Source organism: Astyanax mexicanus, chromosome 13, assembly GCF_023375975.1.
Source record: "Astyanax mexicanus isolate ESR-SI-001 chromosome 13, AstMex3_surface, whole genome shotgun sequence".
Classification (NCBI taxonomy): Eukaryota; Metazoa; Chordata; class Actinopteri; order Characiformes; family Acestrorhamphidae; genus Astyanax; species Astyanax mexicanus.
This window is the reverse complement of record NC_064420.1, coordinates 25,053,045-25,068,608: the sequence shown is the minus strand read 5'-3', so window position 1 is coordinate 25,068,608 and position 15,564 is coordinate 25,053,045. Positions and strand designations below refer to the sequence as shown.

The 15,564-nt window shown below is 38.8% G+C and overlaps 1 protein-coding gene across 1 annotated transcript in view; it reads left to right on the top strand.

Annotated features, from left to right (window-relative positions):
• Positions 1-6,680: 6,680 nt before the first annotated feature.
• The window catches only part of LOC125780657 (selection and upkeep of intraepithelial T-cells protein 5-like), a 472,342-nt gene continuing 463,458 nt past the window's right edge, over positions 6,681-15,564 (top strand). The window contains exon 1 of the mRNA XM_049463186.1: positions 6,681-6,864. The gene's annotated coding sequence lies outside the window, so the exon portion shown is untranslated. The remainder of the gene's footprint in view (positions 6,865-15,564) is intronic.

The following is a 15,564-nucleotide window of genomic DNA, read 5'->3' as shown; positions in this document are numbered from 1 at the left end:
ATACTGGTCCAACCCCGGATTTACTGCCTATATATTTTTTCTATTGTAATACTGTTGTATAAAATTTCTGATATTTTGTGAACTAGCTAATGTGGCTGCTGCGTTGCACATAACGAGTGCTACATGCGGATAGCTTGACTCCTGTTAAATCGGGCAGAGGGCACAGATCAGGTAGTTACAAGGGACCTTAATTTTGGTCTTTTCATGGTCTTCAAAAAAACCAACTGATGTAACTTCCTGTTGTAGATGTGACTTGTAGAATGTTCCAGATTGTTCAGATGTTTTACAGTAACATGAATATGTGAAAACCCAGGGACACAACTGAAATGTGTATTTAAACCTAAATATTATGGATTTATTGTGAGCAAAATATTTTTAAAGCATGGATGGGATTTGGAGTCACACAACAATGCAAATCTGAAGGATTTGAATAATTATATTTCATGGTAAAGTTTATAGTTAGAAAGTGGGGACATGTAACAAATGCTATTTTTTCAGTGTTCTTTACCTCAGTGTTTTCCAGCAGGAGGTGGATCTGCAATGTGATTATTTATCACATTCTCCGTATTGTTATAAATGATCTTATATGAACATTGTTAAATAAAAAAGCCAACATGTGTGCATTGTTGATGTATAAAATGAATATGCTAAACAAGGTTTAATCAATAGAACTGGGAAACTGTGAGAAAGATTTTTCAACTAAATATAAATTATATAAATAAATTCTTTATATTATCTTGTTTTAAAGAACAGTTCACTCACTTGCATGTTTACATATTATATTTTTACCACAACATATATAGACTGATAAGTCTTTGAAGTGGTTTTATTAAATTGTATTAGTTAGTTTTATCTTCTCGTCTTCATCCTCTCTCCTCTTTCTACTGGCAGGAGTTGAACCTGAAAACATACACAAGATTAAATTAGAAAGTTTAGCTCTGATATTTAGTCCCAGAAAGAACATGTATCCTTGAAGGGATATTTATTTTTTTCTGTTTAAAAAAAAAACGGTGAGCAGCACGTGGTGAGCACCAGATACTAAGTTGTGAGCACCACATACTAAGTAGAGAGAACCAGATAGTATATTCACTGGTCTGTTCAGAACTTGAAAGACTGTTACATTGTGCTGTGCACATGCTCTGCAATCCTCCACCCCTTTCATCACGGAAGGGAGAGTAGTAATGTTTGGAGTCATAATGGCCCAAGAAGTGGTTAAGCCATATATTAGATTTTTCTTTTTATGGAAAATATTCAAAATCTCTATTCAAAAGGCAGTTTAGTCTAAGACTAGTTATAATCTCTGTCTGGGAAACTGCCCCATTGACATGCTTCTGACATGCTTCTATATGCATCAATAGATGTATGTGCAGAATGAACACCCTGAGAGATCAGTGACGGCCAGGAAAGACTGGATGACAACCATGAAAATTATGGTGACTACTGGAGAGACAGTGACGGCTCGGAGAGACGGCAACCGGGATGAACGGGCTGGCAACCCAATCTGAGTCCTCTGTGAGGAGGACGCCCAATAAAAGCTACGTTGGACTCAATGGAAAGATACCCCCAGGGGTGCCCGAGAGGGGGGGAGGAAGAGCATCCCAATCAGACGGATATAATGGCAACAGACCCAGGCAATGGACAAACGACTATGAGTAAGCAGTGTACATGTGGTAAAATCTGCAAAAACAGCCACGGCTTGAAAATCCACCAAGCAAAGATGAAGTGTTTGTTGGGAGCAGGAGCAACACAGCGCACAGGTGTTCAACCTGGTGAGACGCCGCAGGAGGCGGGCCTGGAGTCACTCCATAGTGCCCGGAGCCTCCATGTGCTGTCGACTAATCCCTCAAGCATCAGTTCGGAGCGGAGGCGGATTAAATGGCCTGCAGCAACCATGACTTCACTGTGGAAGCAGTTTGATGACGATGTTGATCAAATTCTGCAGACAATGGCAAAGGGAGAGGCTGAGCAGAAACTTCAGTCCATGACCACAATCATTGTCAGCATTGCAGCTGAACGGTTTGGTATAGAAGAGAAGAAAAGCTCCAGAACATCTTACTCTAAGAACCAGAGAGCTGTAAAGATCCATAACATCAGAAAGGAGATGAAAGCTTTGAAGTCCCAGCACAAAGAGGCAGGAGAAGAGGAACGCACTGGCCTAGCCCAGCTAATGTGTATCCTACGGAAAAAGATTAGGCTTCTCCGCCGGGCAGAGTGGCATCGGAGGCGAAGTCGTGAGAGGGCACGTAAATGAGCGGCCTTTATTGCTGACCCCTTCAAGTTCACTAAAGACCTGCTTGGGCAGAAACGCAGTGGAAAACTTGTCTCCTCACAAGATGAAACTGACAGTTATCTTACACAGATGTACAGCGACCCTGGGAAAGAGCAGGAGCTGGGAGAGTGTGACATCCTCCTAGATCCCCCTGAACCTGAAGTGCAGTTTGACTTGGCAGAGCTGCAGTTAAGGGAAATCAGAGAGGTCGTCCAAAAGCACGGGCAAAATCTGCTCCAGGACCAAGTTGCACTTCTTATAAAGTGTATAAGAACTGCCCCAAACTTCTATTACGTCTGTGGAAAATCCTGTGAGTCTTCTGGAGGAAGGGGAAGATCCCAGAACAATGGCGAGTTGCTGAAGGGGTGTGGATCCCGAAGGAAGAAAACTCCACTCAGCTTGACCAGTTCCGCATCATCTCCCTACTATGCGTGGAGGCAAAGATCTTCTTCAGTGCCATTTCCAAGAGGCTGTGCACTTACCTGATAAAGAACTCCTATATTGACACTTCAGTCCAGAAAGGCGGCATTCCAGGAATGCCGGGCTGTTTGGAGCACACGGGTGTGGTGACGCAGCTAATTTGTGAGGCCAGAGAGAAAAAAGGCAACCTGTCTGTATTATGGCTTGAACTGGCAAATGCATTCGGTTCCATTCCACACAAGCTAGTGCAGCTCACTCTGAGAAAACATCATGTTCCAAGGAGGTGTAGAGAGCTCATTGATGATTATTACAATAATGTCAGGATTAGAGTCACTTCTGGAGCTGTCGAGTTGGCATAAGGTGGAGATCGGTATCATCACAGGATGCACCATCTCTGTGACTTTGTTTTCCCTGGCCATGAATTTGCTCACCAAGTCCGCTGAGTCAGAGTGCAAAGGACCCCGAATGAATTCTGGACAACGGCAACCACCCATTAGGGCATACATGGACGACCTGACTGTCACAACCGAATCTGAGTCGACCAAGCAAGTCGTGCTGCTGGAGCTGACAGTCCCATGGGAGGACCGCTTGGAAGAAGCATTTGAGAGGAAGCTCTCAAAATACGCGGGACGGGTTAGTGACTGCCAGCAGGCTGGATGGAGGGCGAGGTGCTTCCCAGTAGAGGTTGGTTGCAGCTCGTTCTCTGACCAGAGCCTTGAGCAGATTAGGCATTGTGGGAGAGAAAAAGAGGAGAGCCATTCGCAAGACCACCGATGCGGCAGAGAGGGCCTCAAGATGGCTGTGGCTCAAGAGAGGAGAACCATGGAGCAGTGGTAGCTAGCAAGCCTTATGGACACAAGCTGCGGTCTGATCAACCCAGCTGGGTCACCTGGGGGAGGGCGTATGATGTTGAAAGACCCGAAACGCCCTATGAATCCAGGAACATCACTGATGATGTGTCCATATGCATCAATAGATGTATGTACAGAATGAACTTTGCTTATTTTTGTGTATATTGTCTATAGCTATGTCTGGGCAAGTTGTAACTTACCTGCAGTTTAAGAAACCCAACGGGTAGTAAGCTAAATTGCTAGATTTTTGGCTAATGCTAGCTAGCTAGACAGCAAACCTGTTGCAAACAGGGAATAATGTTAGCTAACAAGCTATAATTTTAAATGACAGAAAACATCAAAAACCTGCCATGCTGAGGAGATGTTCCACAGTGAAATAAAGTTGTTAGTTAACTATCAAGGTTAGCTAACATTACCTAATTTATTTCAGTTTGGATTGTTTAACTAAGTAGTTAATGGCAGCTTTAAACCTAGAACTAACGATAGCCGGCTAGCTAACTTTTAATAAAAGTGCACGTAGCAGTCAAGTACAGACCAGTGAATATACTATCTGGTGCTCACCACTTCATACCTGTCAAGTTTTAGATTAAAAAATAAGGGATATTTTCCTCTGTCCGCTTAAAGTCGTCCCACCAGCCCAACGAAGATTTAGTATCCCTTACATTTTAAGACAGGTTTACAAGAAATCTAAAATAACCACCTGTGAAACACTTACACACTAAAATTAGATTATCAGAATCTGATATGCCTACCTTTGTTGACACTGAAATGCTGTGTACATTCCTACATATGTCATTCTTTTAATACAGCCAAATTAAAAACCCTTTTTAAGATATTTTTTTAAAAGTTAAGATTTCATGTATTTTTTGGAATAAATGCACATCTTTTATATGATATATTTTTTATTTATTTAATGGATTTTAAATTGAACAAAGGGTGCACAAATTCTGCAAAATGACTGTTTGTGACCTAAAAATAGTATCATGAGCTTTTACTAAAAGGACATGGACCAGAAATATTCCATCAGTAAAAATTAGTCCTAAGGGGCCTACACAATTAATACTTCTTTCTTTTGATCACTCCACCCCTGATTAGTTCAGTTAATTTCGGTCCTCTCCACATTTCTAGTTAACTTTTAAAAGGTTTAATCTGTGTGTTTTTATTCGAAGACAAGTCTTTTTAAGCAGCTATCAGAAAAATCTCATCACAGTTTACATGATTCGCCTACCGTTACCTTTCTTTTAGAAAAATGTCCGTATATCCAGATATGTTTTAACATCAGCTGCTCCGACTAGCTGCCTGAACTCATAACGGGAGTGGGGGAGGGGGCTGCTCTGCGCTCCGCGAAACCAGCAAGCTGATTGGCTGTTTCTCTTGAAAGGCGGGACTTTCGCCTTGAACCGGCACCACGATTGGTTAAGAGACACAGAGCGGTCAGTGCCCTGTCTCCTCAAAAATAAAGTTTTTTAAATTTTAATATAATACGGGAAATTTACGGGAAAATACTAATACGGGAGGACGGCGGGAAAGAGGAGTAAAATACAGTAGTTTCCCGGCCAAAACGGGAGACTTGACATGTATGCACCACTTAGTATCTGATGCTCACCACTTAGCAGAGGCGTGCAGACATAGACATCAGGTGGTGCTAAAGCACCAAAGTGCCCTTTTGAAACTTCGTTTTTTTTATATATTATTATTATTATTATTATTAAGATTTTACTGAGGCCGGTTTGAAATGATCTTTTGAAAACCTGAGCGATTAAAAACGAGTGAAAACAGAATGCCCTGAAATCAGCTCGCACACACCCGACCTCTCTTCCTCTGTCACGTGACCCCACGCGGTCGCTCGCAAGGCACACTAGATGCGCTGCAGCAGCAGTTCAGTTCAGCGACATACACATCAAGTAAAATTGTACCGGTTGCCCTCTAAGCCAAATGTGACATAATTTTGTTGTGCAGTAAAATGTCTCATACAGCACCAAACTACTAAGCATCTTTAGCCGACTGCTCACCAGATAAACTAGCTGCTCTAGCCCAAATCAATGATGGATAACGTGAGTGGTGTGACATTTTTCCATTGAAAACTCACGTTTAAAGAATGTTACAAATAAAAGTCAAATTTCATTCAACATGTGCCTGTAATTTTTTATAATGAAGTGTTCCACGTGCGCTAAAATGTGCCCTTTTCCCCCCCTGAGCACTTGCCTGCCAAAATGTCTGTGCATGCCACTGCCACTTAGTATGTGGTGCTCTCCAATTTTTTATGTAAACAAAATACACCATGTCCCTTCAGGGGCTCCGTAGGTATTCGACATTTATAATTTAAATTCAGTATAACAAAAATGGATCACAGTGACTCGTTAGCTAGCCAGTCTATAATAACTAATATATAACTTATTTTTTCCAGATTCAGATAGTTATACATTATAAATGTCATTTAGTGATAAATGATGATGTGACAGAGGGACTAGCCTCTCTGATGTAAGCAGTCTTTTTTTTTTTTTTTTTTTTACCTCAGATGAGTTTTATTATACAGGCTGATCCGAATTTAATTAACCCTGTCTCAGAGCAGTTGGTTAACTAGGGTTATCAAACTTAACACAGCCCCTAATATTGAACCCCTATGGAATTACACGATTTATGTCACATCTGCATGTACCCAACTTGGTTTATGGATTTGACAAAATTAATTAATAAAATACTAAAGAAGACAATAATCAGGACACTGCTTATGGCTGTATTGTCTTTAATTACAAACAACATATTAAATTGATTATTTTATATTATTTATTATTGTCTTGAGACTGCCAATGGAATGCTTAACAAGTAATAAATATGTATAGATCTACAAGAGTGGGGTCAAATGCCATCAAGTCTAGTCTATTATTTGGTATATATAGTTATATAAGTATGTGTGTGTGTGTGTGTGTGTGTGTGTGTGTGTGAGCTGTATTTGCTGTATATTGTAGCAGTTTGGACACAAGAAACAGAAACTCTATCAACATTATTTCTGATCTCGAGCTTCTTTAAGTGTAACGGTGTCTCTCCACCGCCGCTGTTTAGAACGGTGTGGTGATTGGTTAAGCGCAGCTGAAGTCCCGCCCACTGCCTGACTGAACCCTGTTATAACCGGAGTAAGTGAAAGTAAAATTCACCACAGACCTTTATGCAGCTTCTCCATTTTGTGAGGAAGAGAAACGCCGCGGAATTAACCGCTTTTTAACACGAATTACTGCAGTTCTGAGGGGAAAATAAATAAATAAATTCACTCTCTGACTGTAGAACCTGGTCTTCTGCTGAGGCAGAGCCACACCACAGTGAACGGTGAGTAAACATTACAAACATGATATTTTTATTAAAGTGTCTGTAAAGTAGTAATGTCTTTAATAATTCACTTATAAATCTGTGTTTTAAAGAGGAGAGTGTATTATGGATGTTGGTGTGAATTAGCTGTACTGCGTTGCTGATTAGCAGGTGTAATGGATAATAATAATATATAATAATATATAATTTACTATAATATAGTAATACAACAACCGCTGAGTGCGGATCATCAGTTCATCTGTTTTATTTCTGAACTCAGACCGTGTGGGGTGAAATGAATACAGGGAGTAAAGGAAACACAGAATAAAGCGTTTATTGTATTTATAACGGTCAGAAGAAGGCTGTCAGGGTGCGGCCAGAGAGATTTCGCCCCCTTATAGCTGCAGATGCACAGAAGAGGCTGTATCTGAATTCACAGCCTGCACACTGCGTATTTGTTCTGTTCTCTTGTCTTGTTGTCCGAAGACTCATTTTTATCCAAAAAAAGTGTATCTGCTAGTTTTTATTCAACCACTTAATGGCTGTTTTATATTTATGATGCTGTTTATAAATTATTGCTGTGGAAGCCAATTTCTACCACATAAAATAAAATAAAATAAAAAATCCAGCATTTTTTTGCATCTTATTAAGTAACTGTTATCTTATTATTTTGATTAAGACAATAATATTGAGATAGTAAGTTAGGACTTACTATCTCAAAATAAAAAGAGATAGTATCACAAAACAATTACATAGTATCTCAAAAATATCTCAAAATAATGACTTACTATCTTAAGATAATTATAGTATCTCAAATAATGAAATAATGTTTCAGAATAAGCTAATAGTTTTTCAAAATAACGAATGACTATTTAAAATAATGAGATAGTATCTTAAAATAATTAGATAATGTCTCAAAATAACTTACTTTCTAAAAAATAATGACTTACTATCTCAAAATAATGACTTTCTATCTCATGAAATAGCAGTTTACTTAATAATAATAAAAAAATGCTGGATTTTTTTAATAGGATTCCATCGATTGCTATTGGTTTAAAAAAAGAGACAGAGCTAATCTAGTCCTGCTGAAGGAAAATAATAAGCAGAATAAGCAGTGTTTGTGTTATTTATGAGTTATTACTTCCTTTGTTTCGTGCAAGTTTAATTTTATATACTGCAGTTACTTTTCTGATTGCATAATGAGGGAGAAAATCTCCCCTTGGAGCAGCTAGAGGACGTTCATTTTTTAAAGTGTTTGTTGGTAATATCATCTCTTGTCTGTCATTAATCTATTTCTTGTTTTCATCACCCCTTTCTCATTTTTCTCATCTGTCTACCCTCTAAAACATGCATAAAAGAACATGCATTAAACAGTGCAGGAAAATGGCATGCAAATAGTAAAGACTCCATCCTTCATTCTCTTTTCTGGTTGTTTCTTTCTGTCATTTTTTCCACTGTTTTTGTTTCTGTCAGCACACTGAAGTTGGATGTACATTATCTAGACCTTATTTATGTTTAACACAAGTTGCCTGTTCTGATCTGTTTGTGAACATTTGAATTTAAATTTTTCTCCTATAATATTGTTCATTTTTCTTGGTACATAAACTTCACAATTTTTTTTGCAAATGAATAACATTAAAGCATGTTATGTTTGTCTTATGCAAGGCAATGACTTACTAGGCTAGCCTTCAGAATGGAACACACGTATTGGGTTATCTCGTGGCACTGCTGAGACATACTGTTTTTTTCACACTATAAGGTGCACTTAAAATCCTTTAATTTTCTCAAAAATCATCAGTGCGCCTTTTAATCCAGTGCACCTTATGTATGAATTGTATCAGTCAGGTTGTAAGGAGTAGTAAAGTCACTCCACTGAAGTACAGAGTTATACAGGAGTTTTAGTTTAGTTCTCCAGCATAGAGACTGGAACAGTATTAGCATTAGTAGACCAGGAAACAAACGTTAAAAATATGGTCATTCAAACCCAGGCTGCAACAGTATGAGATTTTTTCCAAAAATAGAACAGTAGTTCACAATTACCCTAAAGCAGGCAGTTCAGCTTGTTGTAGTCAGGTTGAATGTGTCAGTGTTGTTAACAGAGGATAATTAATCCAAAGTAGAGTCACTGGTATCCTCTTCCAGCTCACCCAGGGGCACCATTTTCTCACTTAATTACTATCGACATAATGATGAGGTGAGAAAGGAGGGTATACCTTATATTGGAAGGAGGAAGAGTTACTAGTGCATTTTGAAAATTTTAAATATAATTCAAAAGTTACTTTATTTCAGTAATTCATTTCTGAGTCAGAAGTGGGGTCTTCCTGGGTATCCTACCATACAGTCCCTTTTCATTCAGACGCCGATGGTTAGTACAGGTTGACACTGTTGTACCCTCGGACTGCAGGGCAGCTTGAACTTGTTTGAATGTTAGTCGAGGTTCTTTATCCACCATCCGCACAGTCTTTTGTTGAAATCTCTCGTCAATTTTTCTTTTCCGTCCACATCTAGGGAGGTTAGCCACAGTGCCATGGGCTTTAAACTTCTAGATGACACTGCGCACGGTAGACACAGGAACATTCAGGTCTTTGGAGATGGACTTGTAGCCTTGAGATTGCCCATGCTTCCTCACAATGTTGCTTCTCAAGTCCTCAGACAGTTCTCTGGTCTTCTTTCTTTTCTCCATGCTCAGTGTGGTACACACACAGACACAGGACAGAGGTTGAGTCAGTTTTAATCCATTTTAACTGGCTGTAAGTGTGATTTAGTTATTGCCACCACCTGTTATGTGCCACAGGTAAGTAACAGGTGCTGTTACAGTTTTTCCCAAATGTTTAAACGCATTTCTAAAAAACTTGGCTCAGTTTCTCAAAACTCTAAACACAAACTGCAAATTATTAACTGCTTTGTTAAAACTCTACAAATCTCCAGCAAAACTGATTCCTTCCACCAAAACAACACACACAGCTATTTTATGCTTATCTCTTACAGAGCATCAAATAAACACTGACAAGATAAATTCAGAGCACTGTTATCAGAAGTATTTGGTTGTGTTTTTGACTTCATGAGGCCGCTGTACAAATTCAAATGCATACAAGTCCATGGAAATATGTTGTCTTTCTGTTGTTTTTATTTATTTGGTGTGGTGTAGGACCCCCCCCCATTTACAGTACTACACAAATGTAAGCTATATTTACTGTATGCAATATGTTGCAAAACTGTAATTTTCACCTATTTTCACAATGAGAAACATGATAAGGAAAATTCACATACAAAGAGGACACAAAAATATATTTATTGCAAAATGCAAAGAAACAGGTCACTGTTCATCAGACCTCTGATCTTGGTCAGACCAGAGGACGTCATCTACATCAGCTGAAATATTCTCCCTCGCCAAACAGTGGGGAAAATGCCTTGCATGGTGAATCCATCTTTGGCAATCATCTGCGTGGATGTCATCACATGCCTCCCCCATTACATGAAGTAGAGCCACACACTCGTGGGGTCTGCGTTTGTACACTTTCCACCTCCATGCAGAAAAGAATTCCTCTATTGGATTGAGAGATGGGGAATATGGTGGAAGGTGCAGCACAGCGAACTGTGGATTTAGAGAACCAATCATTGACCAGAGCTGCCCGGTGGAAACTTACATTATCCCAGATCACAACATAGTAGGGCTGTATCAGTCACTTGAGGCCTCTTTTATATTCTGATAAATGATTGAAACATTCTGCTAATTAAGTTTACATAGGTGCAACTTGTATGAGAAAACTTGGTAATTAGGATTTTGTATTTGAAGGGCAGGGATTCTCAGGTGAACAAGGTGTACTAGATGATGCAGTTTGTGTTTTTAACGATTTGCAAAGCTGTGATTTATAGTGATATTTGAGTGAGAACATTTTGAATTGTGTTTAGAGTTTAGCAGTTTGGAGTCACAATGTCGACACATGAGCTTCATGTTTTTGGATTTGTGTGCATAGTCCCACATTTTCTGTGTAAACAATGTGGAAAAACTGTAATTGTAAGCAGTTGTTCTAATAATTAAATATCTGTTTCAATTAATTTAATAATTAATATTTTAAACAGGTCTAAAAAAACTTTTTAGTTTTTAGGTTACTCTCATTTACAATTGAATTTACACCCAGATTTTGTGTGAAAATATTGAAATATATCTGCTGTGATGTAAATGCTGTTTTGTGATCAGTTATGCTGAGTGTATTGATTTCATTGTGCTGGTCTTTTTCAGAAATGCAGTATATTTGGGTGATATTACTGTTCCTCCCCAGCGCACTTTCACGTAAGTAAACTCCACTAATCTACAAACACTCCCTAAACACCCACAGAGAAACACATATCAGTCAAAAACCCTTCAGAAACTAAATAAAATAATATGAAATCTTTACTTCACTTATACTGTTCAGAATGTATGTTTAGTTTATGATAAAATCTGTCTGTTCAGGTAAATGAAGAGTTATTATAAATATACACAGAGAAAAACATTTCAGAGGATGAATGTATATTAAATAGTTAATTTCTCATTTATTTTTGTATCTAATAAGTATATATTACTGAATGTTAAGAAGAAATATTTTATTGAAACAAAATCCACTTTTATACATTTAAATAGTTCCAGAGCACATTAAGGTACAATTGAAACTAAATAAGTTATCTTTGGTGTGAGTAGATTATATGTGGTGTGTGTGTAGATTATGTGGTGTGTGTGTAGATTATATGTGGTGTGTGTGTAGATTATATGTGGTGTGTGTGTAGATTATATGTGGTGTGTGTGTAGATTATATGTGGTGTGTGTGTGTAGATTATATGTGGTGTGTGTGTAGATTATACTTGGTGTGTGTGTGTGTGTGTGTGTAGATTATATGTGGTGTGTGTGTGTGGATTGTATGTGGTGTGTGTGTGTAGATTATATGTGGTGTGTGTGTGTGTGTAGATTATACGTGGTGTGTGTGTGTGTAGATAATATGTGGTGTGTGTGTGTGTGTAGATTATATGTGGTGTGTGTGTGTGTGTAGGTTATATGTGGTGTGTGTGTGTGTGTAGATTATACGTGGTGTGTGTGTGTGTAGATTATATGTGGTGTGTGTGTGTGTGGGTGTGTAGATTATATGTGGTGTGTGTGTGTGTAGATTATATGTGGTGTGTGTGTGTGTGTAGATAATATGTGGTGTGTGTGTGTGTGTAGATTATATGTGGTGTGTGTGTGTGTAGATTATATGTGGTGTGTGTGTGTGGGTGTGTAGATTATATGTGGTGTGTGTGTGTGTGTAGATTATACGTGGTGTGTGTGTGTGTAGATTATATGTGGTGTGTGTGTGTAGATTATATGTGGTGTGTGTGTGTAGATTGTATGTGGTGTGTGTGTAGATTATATGTGGTGTGTGTGTGTAGTTTATATGTGGTGTGTGTGGATTATATGTGGTGTGTGTGTGTAGATTGCATGTGGTGTGTGTGTGTGTGTGTAGATTATATGTGGTGTGTGTGTAGATTATATGTGGTGTGTGTGTGTAGATTGCATGTGGTGTGTGTGTGTGTGTAGATTATATGTGGTGTGTATGTGTAGATTATTTGTGGTGTGTGTGTGTGTATATTATATGTGGTGTGTGTGTGTGTGTGTAGATTATATGTGGTGTGTGTGTGTGTGTGTAGATTATATGTGGTGTGTGTGTGTAGATTATTTGTGGTGTGTGTGTGTGTATATTATATGTGGTGTGTGTGTGTGTGTGTAGATTATACGTGGTGTGTGTGTGTGTGTGTAGATTATATGTGGTGTGTGTGTGTAGATTGCATGTGGTGTGTGTGTGTGTGTGTAGATTATATGTGGTGTGTGTAGATTATATGTGGTGTGTGTGTGTAGATTATATGTGGTGTGTGTGTGTGTGTGTGTGTATGTGTAGATTATATGTGGTGTGTGTGTGTAGATTATTTGTGGTGTGTGTGTAGATTGCATGTGGTGTGTGTGTGTGTGTGTGTAGATTATAAGTGGTGTGTGTGTAGATTATATGTGGTGTGTGTGTGTGTGTAGATTATATGTGGTGTGTGTGTAGATTATATGTGGTGTGTGTGTGTGTAGATTATATGTGGTGTGTGTGTGTGTGTAGATTATAAGTGGTGTGTATGTAGATTATATGTGGTGTGTGTGTGTGTAGATTATATGTGGTGTGTGTGTGTGTGTAGATTGTATGTGGTGTGTGTGTGTGTGTAGATTATATGGGGTGTGTGTGGATTATATGTGGTGTGTGTGTGTGTGTAGATTATATGTGGTGTGTGTGTAGATTATATGTGGTGGGTGTAGATTGTATGTGGTGTGTGTGTGTAGATTATATGTGGTGTGTGTGTTGTGTGTGAGTGTGTGTGTGTGTAGATTGTATGTGGTGTGTGTGTGTAGATAATATGTGGTGTGTGTAGATTATATGTGGTGTGTGTGTAGATTATATGTGGTGTGTGTGTAGATTATATGTGGTGTGTGTGTGTGTAGATTATTTGTGGTGTGTGTGTGTAGATAATATGTGGTGTGTGTGTATGTTGTGTGTTTGTGTGTGTGTGTAGATTATATGTGGTGTGTGTAGATTATATGTGGTGTGTGTGTGTGTGTAGATTATATGTGGTGTGTGTGTGTAGATTATATGTGGTGTGTGTAGATTATATGTGGTGTGTGTGTATGTTGTGTGTGAGTGTGTGTAGATTGTATGTGGTGTGTGTGTGTGTGTAGATTATATGTGGTGTGTGTGGATTATATGTGGTGTGTGTGTGTGTAGATTATGTGTGGTGTGTGTGTAGATTGTATGTGGTGTGTGTGTAGATTATATGTGGTGTGTGTGTGGAGTATATGTGGTGTGTGTGTAGATTATGTGTGTGTGTGTGTGTGTGTGTGTGTAGATTATATGTGGTGTGTGTGAGTAGATTATATGTGGTGTGTGTGGATTATATGTGGTGTGTGTGTGTGTAGATTATGTGTGGTGTGTGTGTAGATTGTATGTGGTGTGTATGTAGATTATATGTGGTGTGTGTGTGTGGATTATATGTGGTGTGTGTGTAGATTATGTGTGGTGTGTGTGTGTGTGTAGATTATATGTGGTGTGTGTGTAGATTATGTGTGGTGTGTGTGTGTGTGTGTGTAGATTATATGTGGTGTGTGTGTAGATTATGTGTGGTGTGTGTGTGTTTGTGTGTAGATTATATGGGGTGTGTGTGTGTGTGTAGATTATATTTGGCGTGTGTGTGTGTGTTTGTTTGTGTGTGTAGATTATATGTGGTGTGTGTGTAGATTATATGTGGTGTGTGTGTAGATGATATGTGGTGTGTGTGTGTAGATTATGTGTGTGTGTGTGTATATTATATGTGGCGTGTGTGTGTGTGTGTGTAGATTATGTGTGTGTGTGGGTGTAGATGATATGTGGTGTGTGTGTGTGTAGATTATGTATGTTGTGTGTGTGTGTTTGTTTGTGTGTGTGTGTGTAGATTATATGTGTGTGTGTAGATTATATGTGGTGTGTGTGTGTATGTGGTGTGTGTGTATGTTGTGTGTGTGTGTGTGTGTGTGTAGATTATGTGTGGTGTGTGTGTATGTTGTGTGTGTGTAGATTATATGTGGTGTGTGTAGATTGTATGTGGTGTGTATGTAGATTATATGTGGTGTGTGTGTGTGGATTATATGTGGTGTGTGTGTAGATTATGTGTGGTGTGTGTGTGTGTGTGTGTAGATTATATGTGGTGTGTGTGTAGATTATGTGTGGTGTGTGTGTGTGTAGATTATATGTGGTGTGTGTGTAGATTATGTGTGGTGTGTGTGTGTGTAGATTGTATGGGGCGTGTGTGTGTGTGTTTGTTTGTGTGTGTAGATGATATGTGGTGTGTGTGTAGATTATGTGTGGTGTGTGTGTGTTTGTGTGTAGATTATATGGGGTGTGTGTGTGTGTGTAGATTATATTTGGCGTGTGTGTAGATGATATGTGGTGTGTGTGTGTAGATTATGTGTGTGTGTGTATATTATATGTGGCGTGTGTGTGTGTGTTTGTTTGTGTGTGTAGATGATATGTGGTGTGTGTAGATTATGTGTGTGTGTGTGTAGATGATGTGTGTGTGTGTGTAGATTATGTATGTTGTGTGTGTGTGTGTTTGTTTGTGTGTGTGTGTGTAGATTATATGTGGTGTGTGTGTAGATTATATGTGGTGTATGTGTGTAGATTATATGTGGTGTGTGTGTGTGGATTGTATGTGGTGTGTGTGTGTAGATTATATGTGGTGTGTGTGTGTGTGTAGATTATACGTGGTGTGTGTGTGTGTAGATTATATGTGGTGTGTGTGTGTGTGTGTAGATAATATGTGGTGTGTGTGTGTGTAGATTATATGTGGTGTGTGTGTGTGTGTAGGTTATATGTGGTGTGTGTGTGTGTGTAGATAATACGTGGTGTGTGTGTGTAGATTATATGTGGTGTGTGTGTGTAGATTATATGTGGTGTGTGTGTGTGTAGATTATATGTGGTGTGTGTGTGTGGGTGTGTAGATTATATGTGGTGTGTGTGTGTAGATTATATGTGGTGTGTGTGTGTGTAGATAATATGTGGTGTGTGTGTGTGTGTAGATTATATGTGGTGTGTGTGTGTGTAGATTATATGTGGTGTGTGTGTGTGGGTGTGTAGATTATATGTGGTGTGTGTGTGTGTGTAGATTATACGTGGTGTGTGTGTGTGTAGATTATATGTGGTG